This window comes from Watersipora subatra, chromosome 3, assembly GCF_963576615.1.
Source record: "Watersipora subatra chromosome 3, tzWatSuba1.1, whole genome shotgun sequence".
Classification (NCBI taxonomy): domain Eukaryota; kingdom Metazoa; phylum Bryozoa; class Gymnolaemata; order Cheilostomatida; family Watersiporidae; genus Watersipora; species Watersipora subatra.
The window spans coordinates 34,874,842-34,888,477 of NC_088710.1; positions in this window are offsets into that span (position 1 = coordinate 34,874,842).

The window sequence follows — 13,636 nt, forward strand, 5'->3', positions numbered from 1 at the left end:
TTGAATTGAACTTTATTTCTTTATCTAGTAAAACAATTACAAAAAAGTGCACCATAAAAACTTTTGCTGAGGGTTTCATATGCTCAATAGCTTGGCTAATCAGTGGGGGGAGCTTAGTTGGCAGGCAGTGAGCAGGGTGAAGCTCACATACATGTAGATGAAAAATCACTACAATTTGAAAGTAGAGGAAAAAAGACTGCCTGATGATGCACAGACTATTCCAGCCTCGATCGATTGGAGTGTCAGCAGGCACCTGTTTTTAGTGTCAAATTTTTGCCTGCATCATCACTGACTAAATAACTGCACGTACAAAGTTCAGTTGCATTCCGCTAGGGGTCTCAGGCAGAAAATGTAATCAATCAAGTCTTACTGTTGCACTGACAGGTGCTCACGCAACTTAATCACACTTTATTTATAAAAATAAAGTTTTTTTTCTTGGTATTTAAATTCTCTTAGCAAGTTTTTAAAAGAAAATAGCAATTTATCGAAAGTAGAATCAATCCTAATTCTGTTCTGCTATATTTATGTTAGGTATTTAAAACTGTTACACCTAAACCTCCATTACTGCTTGTGTCTGCCTAATGATGGCGAAATAGTAAATATTAAACACTTGCTTTTACTATAAAATTTACTTGAAAGAAAATTAATGACTAGTTTATAGCCTGTGTTCCCTCTGCGCAAAGTTCTTGACTAGCATTTAGTCATACAGTTTTACATTCACTGTTAATCATATAAGGTTAGATTCTTCTCACTTTCTAATCATTAATATTTCAAAGTTATCAAAGACTGCAATGAGTGTTGGTAATTCCGAGGTAAATGTTAGCACAGAGACCAAAAATTAATGTTATTTTAATAGATTTTAACTTCAGATATAATAATACTAATATAGACATCATTTCAAATGAAGGCTATGGAATGAAAAGCCACTGACAGTACCGTTGATGCTGCAAACTGGCAGGAACATGCAAGTGTATGTATTTGAGGTATCAATACCTGTTTAATTGAGCTGATGTGGTAGGATGATAGTGTTCACTCTCATTCTTTTCCAGCTTTTACAGTTCCTGATTTCAAAGATTATATGGTATACAAAACTTCTTTTGTGTGGTTACTGCTAATCATATAGAATCTTTTTATATTTTTAATGGTGAAAATCAGTCTCGGTTTTTAGAAAATTTTTTGACTTTTTAAGATTGAGTTTAATTTAAAATAAATAACAAAAACTAAACCGAGTAAAGATGATTAGATGGGCCATTGTTAACTTCGACTAACACTTACCAACATCTCATTACACACCTCACACACTCAAACTTCTTCTTTTGATAAAATTCATTTGACTCCTGACATTCATGGGTTCTGTTTTCTATAATTACTATTGCAGCAAGTTAGCTTCTGCCTTATGCTACTACTTCAAGCTCATCTCCCTACAGAGTGTAAAGAAGGAATTAGTTAAAGTGTCAGCTTTAGAGAATATATAATGTATGACTCTAACATTAGACTAGAAATCTGTCATAATAGATGTGCATAACTATTTTTACAGAGCTTATCTTTGATCACTTTTTGTTTAAAAATACTCGTATCAATACTCGAAGCTTGCTTTGTACATATTTTATGCTTTCAGTTCCAGCATTGTTATATTAGTTAGACGACTCAATGGTTTTTTATATTTTTTATTTTATTTTATTTTGTTTTAGTTGGTTTACTTGCTGTGGTACCTTGTGAAAAACATGTTGTAAAATGTTATTATTGATTACAACAATAAAAATTGCTCATAATAATATCAATAATAATAATAATAATTAGATGAAATTTAGCAGGCTTTATTTGAGAGTCGTCTTATCGATGTTGTTTAGTTTGTGCCTAATGGATAATGACTGTTGTAATTATAGATAGGCTAAACAGCACCATGCCAACAATAATTAGAAACATATTTAAACATGAGATTTATTAGCTTGTAAACATGTGACTGCAATTTACTTGGTCAAAAATAATTTAGTAAGCCATTTTGATAGGCTAATTCTAAGCATTTGTATGCAATGACTTGGAGTTAATGGATCAGAAAAATATTATGTATCTTTGATGAACTGAGATAAAATGCGATGAGTCTGCACAAGGAGTTTTTTACTCTATTTTTAACACTTCTTGTAATGTAAAAGCGGAAATCGTGAACCTAGAATTCATAAATAGTAACAGATAGGTTTTTGTGACACATTTGTGAGATGTCCTCTAAAATGTTACCCGTATTTAATAAAAAGATCTTTGCCTAGTGTTATGTGAACGTGAGAGCGGCTACTTGATGAAGAAGTAAACATTAGAAATAAATGGACATTAAAGATAATAATGCAGCAGAAATGAAAGGATTTGGCTAACTGGACATCTCGAGTTTGAATATTAACTAGGTCAAGTAGTTCATAAGATGTTTTGGGTTTGATACTCCAGGCTGTACTGACCAATAAAGGCTTTTTGTCTGCTGCAGAAATTATTTTATATCCAGATGGGAATTATGCTGATGATGTACAAAAAAGTCAAAACAATCAGGTTCCAAGTCATTACTTGTATTTGCAACAGCTTTATTATATAATAACAAGTTACTTTCAGTTCAAATTAAAATGAAGCTACCAGATTACTTCTCTGTCTTTTGAAAAAACTGATTTACAATCACACTCGCTAATTTCATGGTAAATTGTTTGCAGAGTTTACAACTTGGTAAAATTTACATAAATTTAGGCTAAACAGAATGTTACTACTCTGGTGTAATCATCATTATCCTGAACTGTAAACTGTCTGATAGGATCTAACAGTGATGAGCTTATAAGATGTTAGGACGACAGCAATTTCCAGTTTGGCAGCAATTACTTACTTTCATGTTCAGCTACTTTTATTGAACTTTGTACACATTTATTAATCTTTGTTTTGCTTTTTACCAAGTTACCTTGTATCTAAAGTTACCTTGTATCTAAAGATACCTTGTATCTAAAGTTACCTTGTATTTCAAGTTACCTGATATCTAAAGTTACCTTATATCTAAAGTTACCTTGTATCTAAAGTTACCTGATATCTAAAGTTACCTTATATCTAAAGTTACCTTATATCTCAAGTTACCTTATATCTAAAGTTACCTTGTATCTAAAGTTACCTTGTATCTAAAGTTACCTTGTATCTCAAGTTACCTCATATCTAAAGTTACCTTATATCTAAAGTTACCTGATATCTAAAGTTACCTTGTATCTAAAGTTACCTTATATCTAAAGTTACCTTGTATCTAAAGTTACCTCATATCTAAAGTTACCTTATATCTAAAGTTACCTTATATCTAAAGTTACCTTGTATCTAAAGTTACCTTGTATCTAAAGTTACCTGATATCTAAAGTTACCTTATATCTAAAGTTACCTGATATCTAAAGTTACCTTATATCTAAAGTTACCTTATATCTAAAGTTACCTTATATCTCAAGTTACCTTATATCTATAGTTACCTTATATCTAAAGTTACCTTGTATCTAAAGTTACTTTATATCTAAAGTTACCTTATATCTAAAGTTACCTTATATCTAAAGTTACCTTATATCTAAAGTTACCTCATATCTAAAGTTACCTTATATCTAAAGTTACCTTATATCTCAAGTTACCTTATATCTCAAGTTACCTTATATCTAAAGTTACCTTATATCTCAAGTTACCTTATATCTAAAGTTACCTTATATCTAAAGTTACCTTATATCTAAAGTTACCTTATATCTAAAGTTACCTTATATCTAAAGTTACCTTATATCTAAAATATCCGTATATCTAAAGTTACCTTATATCTAAAGTTACCTTATATCTAAAGTTACCTTATATCTAAAGTTACCTTATATCTAAAGTTACCTTATATCTAAAGTTACCTTATATCTAAAGTTACCTTATATCTAAAGTTACCTTATATCTGAAGTTACCTTATATCTAAAGTTACTGTGTGTGCTAGCTAACAACCATACTCCCTTTTTTGTATGTTTTATATTTAAAGCATGCGTTAGTGAACAACCATACTCCCTTTTCTGTATATTTTATATCTAAAGCATGTGTTAGTGAACAAAAATACTCTTTTTTTTGTATGTCTTTAGAGTGGAGACAAGTTCATTGGCCTGCTGATTACCTATTATGATATTGTAAAGGCAACTGTGTTGACTAGCAACAGCAATGATAATAACAACAACCATAAAATGAACAACAGCAGCAACAACAAAGACTTAACAACAAGAGCAATCGAAACGAGAAAATAATAATATCACTTTTAAATGACCAAAATCACAGAGAGTTATGGGTTTAGGTAAGATTAGTAGACTGGCTGAGATGGCACTTCAATCAGGTCTAGTATAATGCTAGACATCATGGTTACTCGCGCCAACCAGCGAGACCAAAATGTTGAGAAGCATTTTAGTCTACACATAGTCACATTTTGAAAGCTTTGGTTGAGTTGTATAGCTGTCATTATATAATCTTAAAATATGTGTGCAAGCAAAAATAAGTTTTTGACGAAAGATTTTAAGACTCAAAAGTAGTTGATTGGCAGAAATAATGGCCATTGTAATTCCTTTTATCACGATTATTTTAATACGCTAATGTTGTGGGGTAAAAATAGCAAACAAGGAAACAAAATTTGGAAAGAGACCAAAGCGAAGAACACAATATTTGGCTTTCAAGTGTAGCATCCTCTACATGAGCCAATATTTGGCAGTCCTCTCACATTCCAAAAATCTCATCATCAATTTGACTCTTAAAATGTATCTTACTTATTAGTTTTTTCCTATTCCAGCTGATTAGGGCAACGCCTATATAAATTGTTTTTTGATGATTAGCTCTGTAACATCTTAGCAGACTTGCCATGTAGAAGTACCACAGGCTACTGTGTTTCTGTTAGTCAACGCATGTATTTGCCAAAGGGTGGTCAATTAAGCCAAAAATAATTTATGTCTTTTGTACATGGTACCAGAAATTAGGACAGGTGACTATTTATAACGAAACAGACATTCGTCGACACTTGTCAACAATACAATTATGCTATAAAGAATGTCATTATCTAGGGAAATAAATATTCTGTTTAGTGAGGTGATTAATTGCAGCTAGCTATATTCATGGAGTCCCAAATTCTGTTCTTGGTTCAGACGCCAACTTCGGAACAAGTAGGTCATATTTCTATACTGTTATGAATAGTAATAAACTACATACATGTACAACAAACTAATCAGAAAAACCTTACAGAAGTAAATGGTGGTATTTGAAAACGAAACCAAATTTCTTCCACTTTAGAGAAGAGAGCTCACAATTACGCAAACACTTGGCATAATCTTGTTTCATTCGCACTTCTCAAATATAATCTATATACAAATTACATTTATATGAACTTATATATTATAAATACAATCAAATATACATGACATCTGCCGGGGGTTTTCTCTGGCTAAAGAAAGACAACTTCCCATTTGAGTTTGAAGCTTTCTCTCTGTTACAAGATTACAAAACTGGACGGAAAAGCATCACTAAGTTAACGATCATCTCTGATAGTTCGGTGACCATTGGCAGCAACTGACAGTGCTAAAGAACTACAAGTTTTGTCCAGGTCAAATAAAATGCTGTACATTCTGTTCAGAATCTGCTTTGCAATAAGCCCTGGTTTCCATCAGTTTATGAAGTTGTCTACTCATTGTTAGGCAGTGCTTGCAGAAATTCTGCTTTAATAAATTCATAGATCAATTTTGTATTTCTATTAAAAATGTTCTTTTGCATTTTTATTTCTATGCGTCATATGCATATAAAAGAGTTTTAAAGCTAACCGTGTGCAAATCAATAAAACCTTGCACTAGCTTGTGAACCTTGTTGTTACTAGAATTGCATACAGCTAATGAGCATCTATAGTAAAGGTTTACCTGGTGTAAACTGCTTTGAAATAAGGCAAATATGAAACCTAAAAAGCCTTAGAATTATATGCACTGCATTCTGGAATAAACAATAGAATGATAACATCACAACTACGTCTAGTCACATTAGGGTTAAGAGGTTGAAAATTGAACTGCATTTTATATGTGAAAAAGATTCTTGCTTTTGTTAAAACATGCTCAAGATTTTACAGATTAGTAGATTTTTGAGCAACTTGCTTACTTTGAGTGATCAGACAGAGATGGCATTAAATGCAGTTTACATTCCTTTTGAATTAAAATTATGCTTTTATGCAAAGAGTTAAAGTGAACTTACAGTAAGTCCATTTGGGAAAAACATAACATTTTTTGTAGGTGTTAACATCAAGGTATGTCGTTAAGATACCATAAAAGTTATACTTTTTATATTCAAAACTTCTAAAAGTACGTTTAAAATGTCTTCGAACACTCAGCACTGAAGAGACTATTAATCATTTAAATTGGCATTTCCTGTTTGCTACAGACCGCAGCATAGACTTAGACACTGCGAGAATAGACATAGACACATGGTACAAGAATAATTAAAACTGTTAATTGAATTTATCAAGGTGACTTTTATAGCCAGTGTATTTAGATGACACTCATTTCCTGTTTTCATTGGTTCATCAGAGCTTGGCACCAAATACTAAGTATGCGTTTAATAGTTTTCTTATGTGCAGTTAATGAACATGTAGGTAAATCAAAGCCTGTATATCCTGACCTATGACTTATGCTAGGCTCGAGTAATCTATTTATATATAAATAAATCTAAGTTTCTGTCGTCGTTTGTCCAGTTAGTAGCGGTTTTTTAAAGTACGCACCTGGAAGCGCAGGCATACGCGTCCATGCATAAGCATCCACTCATACGCGTCCATGCATAAGCATCCACTCATACGCTTGCATACGAAGCATGGCAAGGTGGCTTCGTGGTTTAGTAGTAGTGCATCCGAGTGTACAGGTTCAATTCCTGTGAAGTGCAATCTTTTTTCCAACTTTCTTAGCTGGCTTCGGACAGACACGGCTCTTATTATAGTAAAGATTAAAATATCAGCCTTAAGTTTGACTAAAAATAAACTTTTCATGCAAAAAACTCTTTTATTACCCATGCAATGCCGGGCATTCAGCTAGTCTTTACTATAATAAGAGTTGTGTTAGTCTCTCTGTCTGTCCTAAGCCACGTTAACAGCATTAGAAAAAAATATTGCACTATACTAGAATTGAAGCCAGATATTCAGATTCCTAGCAAAGCCCGCCCCGACTGCACCCCTCAATCACCTTGCTTTATCACAGAATAATTGCGCATATACTTATTACACCTGAAGATCTCTCATGACGCAAGGGACTGCCAGAGTACTAGTTAAAACAACTTTGATGTTTGTAGTTTGTCTTAAGCCTCCATTATAACCTTACTGGAACTTATTTCATTTGCTAATTTACTCTGTATCTATTTCAGCAGATGACTTGAGCGATTGACTGATGCAGACCTTCTCTAATCTCACAATTGCTTAGAATTTTTGGCTAAAATCTAGATTGATTCATTTTATAAAAATGGCTTTCAAATAAGGCTACGCGGTTGCAACACGATGAGCAATCTCTTTGTCTTTCTTTGCCATAAATCAAAACATGCATGGTTGGTTGATCTATCATGTTATGTTTGCATACAGTACCTTAAAAACATAAAGCGAATTATTTTTATCTTTCAAGCCTCTGAGTTTAATAGATAGAATCAATAAAGTAATTCAATAGATATATTCATTAGATAGTTGACAGCCTGATGACATTGAACAACCACTGTTTTGCCATGACAACCACAATTGTGCCAACTTGTGGCAAACTAAAGAATAATTTATGGAAGTTATTTTACCAATACCAATATACACTCTGTCACCAAGACACCACAGACAGCTAAAGTGGAAATGAGGTCTAAAGATGTTATGCTTTAGAAGTTAGTTCTGGGGCTACCTCCCTTGGTTTGACGTTGCATCTCATGCTTATAATCAAAAATCTCTGCGACCAATCTTCTCACCAGTTCAAATAGATATTCATCAATTGATTGATGAACTAGCAGTAACCTTTGTACCTTTGTGCTACGTCAAGCAGACATGACATCAGGCAAAACTTTTCCCATTACTAAATGGAAATGTTTGAAGTTTTGCTTTGTAAAATTTGTTTAGTTCAATCATGGACATGATGCAACAGATTTCGAGTGTCGCCAGTTTGGCATTAACCCAGGAAATGTTCTTCTAAACTGCCGAGTCACTACAGGTTATCAACAGGTGTGTATGTCATGTAAGTCCCATTTCGAATAGAGAGCACAACCTGTTGTATTGTTACTATTGTATTATTGTTAATCAGAAACTTATATATGTAGTCTAATGGGTAGAAACCCAATGTTACCTGGCAATTAAAATCCTACCATAATGCGGAATTGCACATGGGCAACAATGATCAGACAAGAAAAGGTCGGTGAAGACGACAATTACTAAAAAATGTTTTTGTAAACTTTATAGTTAGTTTAGGACTTTAAAGCCATTTAAAGTAGACTTCTCAAATGTTGACAAACTACAACATCTATACAAACAGTATATAGATGGACTGTATATACAGTAAAACCTCTATTTAAATGCCATGGCCCTGTATGTTTAAGCCTTTCCCCCTATAGTGGCATTTTATTAGTGGTGACATACAAATAGAGGGTAGAGCTTTATTTTTTGTCTAGTTTGGGAATTTTGGAAAAATAAATTTAAGCCTTACGCTGGCGAAGCGATGCTAATGTCACCTATATTTTGCCCTCTCATTAGGGCAGAGAAAATTAATGCCATCAGCTTCGGCATTTTTGCTAAATCGTTTTTCATATACATAGAAGTATAAGACCTAATTAAACACAGAACAAGTAAAAGACAGAAACAGTTATAATGATTTCAATAGTGCCATTTTTAAAGTTTTATTATTATGGACGGTCTTTAAAGCAAATTTTTTTATAGAAACTTTGGAGTTAGAAAACATACTTCGATACACCATAATACTGGCTGCTATTACGCTGAACTGCATTTCTGAAGGGTATTCTCATCGTTCATCAAAACGCTTTCAAGTCTTCCGGTCAGATTGTAAACCACATTATGGACGGATCTGAAAACAATAGATATGATTTAGGCTTTAGTAACTTTGAGTGAGTAGTTCTGATGATTGTGATGATCGATCCTCTCAGGTACGCAGGCACTAAAACTATTGCAACCGCTGCAACAACAATATAAGCTAATTGCTTGTTAGCTTTTGTTAACAAGCTCACAAGCTAATTAATTGTTATTGATGTAAACGATGCATTATAGTGTTATTTTGTGGACACTTTTCTACGGATCCCTTTCTATTAATGGTTCGTAAAGATCAAAGAATGCCAAAGTGGCGGTCAAATGGAGGCGGCGTTTAATTAATGGGAAGCGCTCTATTTCTCAATCATCCTCCTCTAGCGGCGTTCTATCAGAGGTTGCATTCAAATAAAGGCGGTGTTCTAATAAAAGTTTTTACTATATTAAATATATACTGTATACATATATTAATTGATTGGCAATAATTTCCCTACTAATTTCATAATATTTGTGCAATAATAATATAATGCATAATATTATGTGCAATGATAAATCTACTGGTAGTTACCAAAATATGACAGTTTTAATAATCATAAAAGCGACTCATACCATCGGAATTTTTGAGCCGCGTTACAATTAAAAATCTCAGACATAAAATGCTTGCTATTGTTAACTTGCTAAATTGCGTAGAATTGTTATTATTTCTATATTTTCATGTGGTCTGATAGTCTCTAACTCTTTCTCTCACCTAAATGCTTAACTCTGAATATTCATAATCTTAGAGCATCTTAGAGCAGAATCTATTGCAAGCAAATGACATTTTGCACTGTGTACTTAGGTAGTTGGCATTAACTGATATTAAATATTGTACGCTCAGCTGAACAATTATAGCATGTAAATTGTCAAAACTAGTGCCCTGTCAGACGAGTTAGCTCACCTAAAGTAGGATATTAATCTAGATGTTTGGGTAATTATAGAACTAAAAATATGCATCTGTTTTGTGAGATGAAGGCCATGTTGTGTTTATATCATCATAATGTTGTATAAAGCTAGCCTGAGAAATTGTAAAAATCAGTGATTTAAACATCAGCCTTTTGAGCTTTAAAAATTAGTAAAGAGTTGTAAATACTGAACTGCTGAGCTCAGACAGATTGTAACATCCAAGAGTCAACCACAGTTCTCAAATAAAGCAAGTTATTTGAGTCAAATCACGTTCATTGATTTCAGATTTCTCATTTATTATCATGATGATAAGTTCCGCTGATCAAAATTTCTGCTCATTTATAATTAGTTTTCCGATCAAGAATCTGCCACTTCCTGTATGTTGGATGTCTAAAGTTAATCATTATTGGCTGATGTAGAAAATTAATTGGTAGTGAATTACGAATTGCTTATGGAAACAGTTACACTGTTGGAATGTAGGGAAATGACTTGCTGACTACATAGATTAATGTTACTCTCTGTGTGAAGCATACTGGTTCAGCAATTGAGTGACCAGGTGTCAGCAAGTGTATGAACAAGAAGCAGCAACTATATGGACAAGAAGCCACTATATAGACAAGCAATATATGCAGCAACTGCATGGACCTGTAGCAGCAACTACATGGACAAGCGGTAGCTAGTGAAAAATTTAATGATTAACATCCATTATTTTTGGATGCTGTTCATAAGTTGTTTGTTACAATAACTAGTTGTGATCATGTAATGACTGCCATTGTTGATTTCTATTGAAATTCAAATATTGGCGAAACAAAATACGTGCGAACAAAGTGCTCACAAGGCAATAAATAATACCAACAGACTAGCACGTGTCACAGGCGTAGTTGGTACAACACTTGAGTTATTCTTTTATATGAGACTTTTTTGTACGTAATTGAAAACTGAAAAATTTTAAAAACTTGCTGTACCTGTCTTTAGGAAATGGTATGTAATTAATATTGAATGAGTGTTATGAGTCAATGAAGGTTTAAAAGTATCCAGGTGTTACTGCGTGATAAAAAGGAGAACACACTGATGCCAACCCCATTTTTAGCAATTGGCATATTTAGCTCTGTGAAGGCTGCTAGCACCAATGATCAAGATGACAACATATGAGAGCCTATCTTGTCATCTAAGATGACAAGATAGGAAAACCTGTTAGCACGGTGTCAGAAAATATGTGAAAAGGGAGACAAGCAACTGGGAGTGGTAGAAAAAATAAAATAAAAAACAATGATTGCTGCTGATAGAGTGAAGAGGGCAATCTCAAAACAGCCAAAATTTTGAGGAAGACAGAAATGGCATATATCATAAGCCTATATGAGTGGACAAGAAATAATACATACCTTGTACATACCTTCGGAAATATGCCAAACATCTAGCCTTTACTATTTTAGGCAAATTAATTAATCAATCAATAAGAAAACTATCAAAAATGAGAATATAAATAATAGTAATTGCTATTAGCTATACTATTGCTATTTTATTGTTAACGTGGATATTGTTTTTATTGTCACTATTGTTGTTATTATTGCTATTATGAAAGTTCTATTCATGGCCATGCAGACCTTTAGCCTGGCAGTCAGACCGCACTCCTAATCTTGTCTCAGCTCTTGTTCTTAAATACTTTTATTTATTGTATGCTGTTCTTAGCAGCACTTCATTATTTTACTAGCAGCACTGGTTCATTGGCTCACTACCACGACATAACCACCTATAAATTGACTATCACAACATAGCTACCTATAACTTGACTATCACAACATAGCTACCTATAACTTTACTACCACAACATAGCTACCTATAACTTTACTACCACAACATAGCTACCTATAACTTTACTACCACAACATAGCTACCTATAACTTTACTACCACAACATAGCTACCTATAACTTGACTACCACAACATAGCTACCTATAACTTTACTACCACAACATAGCTACCTATAACTTTACTACCACAAAATAGCTACCTATAACTTGACTACCACAACATAGCTACCTACAACTTTACTACCACAACATAGCTACCTATAACTTTACTACCACAACATAGCTACCTATAAGTTTACTACCACAACATAGCTACCTATAACTTGACTATCACAACATAGCTACCTATAACTTGACTATCACAACATAGCTACCTATAACTTTACTACCACAACATAGCTACCTATAACTTTACTACCACGACATAGCTACCTATAACTTGACGACCACAACATAGCTACCTATAACTTGACTACCACAACATAGCTACCTATAACTTGACTATCACAACATAGCTACCTATAACTTGACTATCACAACATAGTTACCTATAACTTGACTACCACAACATAGCTACCTATAACTTGACGACCACAACATAGCTACCTATAACTTGACTATCACAACATAGCTACCTATAACTTGACTATCACAACATACTGTAGTTACCTATAACTTGACTACCACAACATAGCTACCTATAACTTGACTACCACAACATAGCTACCTATAACTTGACGACCACAACATAGCTACCTATAACTTGACTACCACAACATAGCTACCTATAACTTGACGACCACAACATAGCTACCTATAACTTGACGACCACAACATAGCTACCTATAACTTGACTATCACAACATAGCTACCTATAACTTGACTACCACAACATAGCTACCTATAACTTGACCTTTGAACGTGCATGATATCGTCAGTTGAATTTAATAGAAGTTAGAGAACTGTAGTTGGATGCCTGTTTTACCTTTTATGTGTACGGATTAGATTCAAAACCTCACGAGTAGAAAATGACATGTTAACTTTAAGGATTTATGCTTCTTCCTAATGGAGTTACTAAAACAGTGTATCATAACGAATAGCATTTAAACTAAGTAATGTGAAACATCGAGAGTTGATGAGCTGAATTTTAGAGGAGGTTTTTAAAATCTTTGAAGGCATTACTATTGTGTAACTAACTGCTGACCTGACATATTGCAGTGCTGTTTTCTGCTCAGTATTATTCTATATTTGGTGCAGTGATTGTAGTAAAGAGGTTTGCACTGATGTTATGTAAAAGCCAAATCACCTCTAGGCACAAAGCCAACTAAAATATTTGTTTGATAAGCAGAGAAATATTCAAAAAATAGCTGGCACAAGCTGTCATCATTAGATCTTTCTATTAGCATTATCACCAAATTAAAATATCCAACAAACTACTGCAAGCTATTTAAATTGGCTTATGGGTGCCTTTAAATTGGGTCAGCGTCAGCATAACTATCATGGAGTCATAGCAAGAAATGATCACCAATCAGACGTATCATAAACTTGAAGTTATCTATTGTACTCTGTCAACAGTATTTGACCAACTAGTAAAACACTCGATCAGTTGGAATGATCATTTGGATAACTTCAAGAAAACTGTTGTTAGCATTCACCAAGTCAGTTATTTTAGTCTGCGAGTATTATCTAGTATTAATTAAAGTTTGGGACCACATTGAAAGGTGTTCCCTTATTTACTTCAACTTCTTATATATATACCATTATGTACACCAATCATCACCAATCTACCACAATCCTTATACAATAGTAAAAGGTGATTGAATTATTACTAAAATACATAAAGACTTTAGGCATACCACTTATGCAT